This window comes from Pollachius pollachius (genome assembly GCF_949987615.1).
Source record: "Pollachius pollachius genome assembly, chromosome: 13".
Classification (NCBI taxonomy): domain Eukaryota; kingdom Metazoa; phylum Chordata; class Actinopteri; order Gadiformes; family Gadidae; genus Pollachius; species Pollachius pollachius.
Window position 1 is genome coordinate 5,586,239 of NC_136946.1, and position 6,831 is coordinate 5,593,069.

The following is a 6,831-nucleotide window of genomic DNA, read 5'->3' on the forward strand; positions in this document are numbered from 1 at the left end:
CGCCGCGTCCGCCATTCATCAGTCTCGCGTTTATCAGCGCGAAAGTTTTTGTTCGAGAAAGGCAAATAGGAGAATTTTTTGGTTAAGGGGATAAATCGGTAATCGCAAATCAGCCATGTGTTTCTGCCTAAGTAGGTTGACCCCTTGACTGTGTGTGTGTGCGCGGGTGTGTGTCTGTCTGTGTGTGTGTGTGTGTGTGTGTGTGTGTGTGTGTGTTGCCTCAATAATTAGGCAGAAAGTGCAGCTCTGAACCATTCACTCATTATTGTTCCTAATGTATTGATTAAAACAGGCTCACAGAGAACTTTTATTTTAAAAGGCCAGAGGCATTCTGCATCTGGGTAGATATGTTTAAAAACACAGAAACAAATGCACCCCTCCCCCCTTACCCCCCAAAAAGGACAATGCCCGAAGCCCCTTGTGCCCTTTAATTGCCATTTACATGCTGAATTAATCATTATCTTTTACTTTATCTCTATTTATCTATTTATCTGTCTACCGCTGCAGCGCTCAGACACAAGCGCTACAATGAGATGACATTTTTGGGCAGAAGTTGTGCATTAGTGTCGATCAATGGGACGGGGATTTGGAGGGAATGACTTTGAGTTGGAAGACACCTTCAACTGCGGTACACAGCGCTGACAAATCTAGTTTTTTTTATTATTAGTTTGCTTTGAATTTGAACAAACAGGCAAACATTTGGCACCGTGTTCGGATGTTGTTGTTTGTCTTTGTGTTTCACCTTCACGCAGGCTAACCCACACTTAACAAGCTTGGCTAGCATTAATCGAATTTGATCTGAACTTTACTAAACAGTACTCTCTCGTATGCCTGGCCAGACCCAGCCAGGGCTGTTTACAGACAGTTTGACCAGCTAGTTTATCATAGATAGCAGTGTGAGACTGGACCCTATGCACCACTACATTCTCTGTGCACGGGACAGCCCAGGACCGTTCAATAGTGATTAATGGTGATGGACTCAGCTCAGTTTTAAAAGCCGTGCTTAGCAGTAGCATTTAATGTTCCATTTGCACATTTTGGGAGCGTGTGTTGGAGAAAGGCTAATCGTTATTAATTAGGGTCATTGTCCGAGTGCTCTGTACACACATAGGCACACACACACACACACACACACACACACACACACACACACACACACACACACACACACACACAGGCACATGCATAGAACACACATGCAACACTTGCACGTGTGTGTGTGTTACTCGCTGCAGACCAGTGTGTGATTTAAATGTGTGGAGGCATTTATTAGGGACTAGATTAGAGAGAGAGAGAGAGAGAGAGAGAGAGAGAGAGAGACATGGGGGGGGGGGGGGGGGGGGTCCAGCCAGGGCGTGTTAATGGGGTCATGGTTGTACTGTAACCTCTCTGGCTCGTTGCTTGTGGTGTGGAGGGTTAATGTCTCTCCAGATGCTCACACATGGGCCCCGATTCACAGCTCTGGGGGCCCTCACTGAGAGATCTGTGGCCCTGTTAAATGCGCAGAACACATACAATACAAGTTTGGTTGGTTTTCATTTAACATGCTTTACAATTTGTGTATAAGGTTTTCATTTCGGATTGTAAAGGCATTTGTTGTGGGATACATTGATGGCTTTAGTGTAACTCTTTAATGTATACCACGCCAAAGAATAAGCATGTAAATATAAAAATCAAGTTAATAAAGACTCAATCAGAACCTGGTAAAAGAAGCAATAAGAACCATATGCACTTCAATCATTAAATACTTAAAATGAAAGATTAAAGGCTTCTGCTGTGGATCCAGCAGGAAATTGCCATATTTTAAAGTAGCCTAGTTCGATATTTCCTATTATGTTGCAAAAATGGATAATTAGGACAATCAAATTTGCATAATAACACACAAGAGCTGTAGATCTTATATGTGAATGGTGAGAGGGATGAGAATGGGGAGAGAGAAAAGGGATAAAAAGAGGTGAGCTGGAGAAATAAAACCCAGCATATTGTCTCCCTTCCTCTTTAAGGCGCATGCTTCAAAGGTGATGCGATGCTCTGCGTAATGTATTGGTGTTACCGGGTGGCGAACCCGGTCCTTTTGTCCGGCGCATGGGCGCACACATGCTAATGAACGCGGTTAGCGCTACATCGCATTAGTAAATCAATAGCGCGGAACTTGAAACACGAACCGAAACGCACTGCGCATTGGTACGGTAATTAGCGACGAAAGCTTAATCTACGTCACGAAAATACCTTGATTATGTTGTTTTTTTCTCCGTGGTCGTTGAATAATTGGATATGATTTGCCGCAGCGCTATAATGGTCAGACTTCAGATGAGAGGACCCAGAGAAGACCTCTGGCAGGTCACCCCTGTGGTCTTTAATAGCACGCGGGTTTGATATGCAGAGAGCGAGCATTCAGAGGGCTGGTTATGTTATGAGGCTCATAGAAACGCTCCATTGTCCGTGGAAAATTATCATAACATCATACCACCTTTAGTGCAACAGAAGATCTGCTTTGAGCTGCAGTTGAAAGCGCGTCGTTTATTTTTTTATTAATTTATTTTCTTACAGGAAATGCAAATATGCAAACGACCCCTGGTTGCCAGTTGGGTTGTGGTAAAGTGTTTTGTTTTTGTTATTTTTCTCAGTCCCCTGCCAACCTCTAAAACTATGATATCACAATAAACCATGATGAAAATACCAAATTTGGCAACGTGCGGATATTAATTTACATTTCTGTTGAACAAAATGGTGCGATATGAAAACATCCCACTGGAGGAGGTCAGCCAAGGATCATATTTGCTGATTGACACTGCGGTGCGGCATATGGACGCCGCACTGCTGGAACCTGGGGGGGCGGGTGTGAGATGATTTATGAATGGGCTGAGATTTGTAGTCCATCGATGACTTCATTCACATTTCTCCTTCCTGTGCAGCCATGCCAATACACGCTGATTTACAATAGTCTGAGAGAGCGAGAGGGAGGGAGGAAGGGACAGAGAGAGAGAGAGGGACACGCATGCAAAGGTTTTATTTTAAAACAAACAATTCTGCGCACTGTGAATATCGTGATGGCCCCTGGTTAAGAGCGCGCTAAACAAGTGTGCTCTTGGTGTGAGCGGAGAGGAGAGATGAGTGGATAGCGAAGGAAAGGAGAGGAGGTTACAAGATAGGAGGCGATGGGAAAGAGGAGGAGAAGAGGGGTGGGGAGGTGAAGAGAGGGGAGGGGTGGATGATAAGAGGGAGGTTGAGAGGAGAGGAGAGGAGATGAGAGGAAGGGGACAGAGGAGAGATGAGTAGAGGAGCTTTTAGGAGAGTTTGAGAGAGGAGAGGAGGCCTGGGAGGAAAGAAGGAGGGAAGAGAATAGAAGAGAAGTAGAGACAGAGTAGGGGAGGAGAGACCACGAGGTAGAACTCAGAAGCAGAGGAGGATGAGAGAGACACTTGACCCTGACAGACAATGAGGTCACTTCCTCCTCAGCCCAGCAGGGACAATGGAAGTGGTCCTCCCCTCAGATCCCTCCCCCTCTCCCTCTCCCCTCACCTCCCCCATCTCAACTCTATATCTGTGATCTGTGGTCCATTACTTTATCGTCTGTATTGCATAATAAAACCAAAGATATTTAACACATTGTTCGTTTGGAATAGGTTTGGAAATGAGTCGATGAGTCTACACCCTCCAAGACTAACCGAACGGTCCTGTACATTTACCAACGGGCCCCAAATTACCGTAGCATCTAATGCAGATTCCATAAGTTCGCATCCAGGATTATGACATCACTTCCTGCCGCCCCGCGGTACATCTCCCCCCCCCCCTGCCGCTGAAGGCTCAGGACCGGCCCCCCTCCCTCCCTCGCCCTCCACCCTGAAGCTCGTAGCTCTTTGTCCGGCCTCTCGGCAGCGGCCTCACCTTCAGCCGGCGGCGGCGTCCCGGTGGAGAGACGCCGCCGCCGGCTGAAGGTGAGGTCAGCCATGTGCGGGCTCGCGGGGACAATGGCCGCCGAGGCCGGAGTCGCCGTCCCCACAAAAGCCGCGGTCGTAGCGCTTTGAAGAGCTCTGCGTCCGGCGGAGCCGCACGCTGCGAGTGTGTTCAGGAGTTAATTAAAGACGGGACGGAGCCGGCGGGCGCCCCCGGTGGAGCCGGAGGGAGAGAGGTCCGGACAATACACACAGTGTCTCCGAGTCAAGGGATAGATGGCTTAGAACGGTTGGCTCCTCACGCTGGGGTTTGGTGGAAGCGGAAGTGGAAATGGACCCGTTTGAAAGGTCAAAGGCAAACAGAGTGAGATCAGTGGTTGGTGGTCGTGCGTTGTGTCGGGCGTTGTTGATCTCGTCTCTCTGGGGGCTCACTGTGAAAACAATACAGTAAGCATAGTTGTTCCGTGACTTTTTTTTTTTTTCACTTTCAGTAGATAATGAATCAATCTAAATCAAAGTCTCCATCTGAGAAGGTCAAATCTAAAGGTGGCCAGTAGTTAACCTCAAGTTACTTTCATTTTCGAACCTCTGCTGGCGTCGTCATGGCCCAGAATGCTCGTTCGTTTCGTCCACTATATTTCAACTTTCACTTTCACTTATTCCCTCTCCAGTCCTACTCTCTCTGCATCTGCGCGACTTCTGAGCGATCAGCTCACAGACTGACGAACAGGAGCGATAGCCCCCCTCCTCCTCGGTGTTGTTGTCCCTCTCCGGGACGCTGGGAGGGGTAGTGTGTGAGATGACAGGACATGCCAACAAATGACACCACTTCTAGCTCGCTGGCCAAGGACAATGCCCCACCATATGCCAATCTGGTGGGAGTGGGGGGCGAGTGGGGGGTGTCATGCGCAATGAATGGGTCTCATATCCATGTCCCCCCCACCCTCCCCTAGAGAAACCCTGACCTCCAACCCTCTTTACTACAAACACCCCCCCCCCCCCCCGTACCCCACATTCTCCACCCTCCCCACCCCCCCACTGCCCGGGCCAGGGGGGGCCTCTGCAGGCCCTCGGTGTGACAGGGACATACGACCTGACACCGAGCCATTAGCCAAAACAAAACATCCAGAGACTGGTTTCAGTGCCCGGGTGGGCCGGGCCGCGTCTCTGTGCCAGGGAAGCCCCCCCTTTCACCCCCCCCACCCACCCACCACCATCACAGATAGCACACACACACACTGCTTGTTCTCGCTGCTGGGTCTCACAGCTTGTCTTTAGCACTCGTAGCTAAAGACAAGCTCATAGTCTCCTTCTGCGCTAGGCCTCCGCGCACCGCCAGTGCTACGCTATCGTCGCTGCGATAGCGTAGCACTGGACGTGTTTTAACCGATGTTTTAGTTCAATGTGGGAAAGAAAAGGGATTCAGAATTAATATGGCTTGAGTTAGGAACTGAGAACTGATGAATTAGAAACTTCTTACCGGTTAGTATTGGAAAATGAGGGAGCGTGTTAAAGACAGAGCTAAAAGAAGGGAGAGAGATAAAGAGAGCTAGCAAAGAAAAAGGGCGAGCATGATAAAGAGAGGAATGGATGGAGAGAGAAGAAGAGAACGAAAAGGATGGAGAGCGTTAAAGACAGCTAAAAGTAGGCAGCGAGAGATAAAGAGAGAGACCGGAGGAGGAGAAAAGAGCCGTGAGGAGGGACACAGGGATGGGGGTTCACCCGCCGTCGTAGGATAAGTTGTGGGGGGAAACACTCCGGTCCTTCTGCCACTGGGCCCACGCCAGGTGTGTGTGTCCCCCTCTCTCCCCCTCCCTCCCCCTCTACCTGGTGGGGAACATATGTGCGAAGGCCCACCTCTGTTGGAACGCGGCCCGGCACAGCAAGGTTGTGTCCGAACGGGGACACGGGGAGATTCATCAGCGTAACTCTTGATGTACGACGCCAATTTGTGTTGTCACTCGCCCAAGAACGTTTATATTTAGCGGGCTGGAACCCACCAGGTCTGTAATTAGTAATTTAATGTAATCTAATAATAATAACACGATCATATACTGTAGCATACACAATGAATCATGTGATCATAATATGATGAACAGAATTCTAATTATATATTAAATCCTAAACATAATAAATAATGTAGCGTGGTGTGACATAACGTAATATAATAATATAACGATAATATACCGTAATATACACATAGATTATAAATGTACGCATATTTCAGATAATCAATATGATGCACACAATTCTAATTTGATATTAAATACAAAACAATCTATGATGTAGCATGGTACGATATAATGGGATATGACGATATAATATGATATGATATAATAGGATGTGTTGCGCATTGAGTTTCATGCATTATGGAGGGATCTATTCCCTGGCCCACAGCTCATAATTACTAATTAGGGCCCTCCTTGATGCTTCCACTTACAGATCAAGACAACAAGTTCTATAGAAATTGTACACCTGATATTTGCATGTCACATTTACATAAGAGTGGTTCTTCTCTTTATGCATGTTGTATGTTTTTGGAAAGCAATGTGTACGTTGTCATACAGTGAGATAATTGCCGAAATTGCCGTTTGTTCGTCTGTGTGCATTGTCGAGTGTGTGTGTGTGTGAGCAAGAGAGAGAGAGATGAGGTGTCTTAGTGTGTGTGCGTGTGTGTGTGTCTGTCTGTGATGTTTTGTGTGTGTGTGTGTGTGCGTGTGTGTGCGTGTGTGGTTAGTGTCCTCCTGTGTGTGTGTGTGTGTGTGCCCGCGTGCGTGTGTGTGTTTCTGGTCCACTGTAGCGCTGTGTAAACCTGATGTTGTTTGGAATCAACCGTCAGACAGAGCAGGCTCTTATGAATGAAGTATTCCCCTGGGCTGCGATGTGGGAAAGTTCCCCCATTAGACATGCAGATTTATTCCTGAAATCTTACATC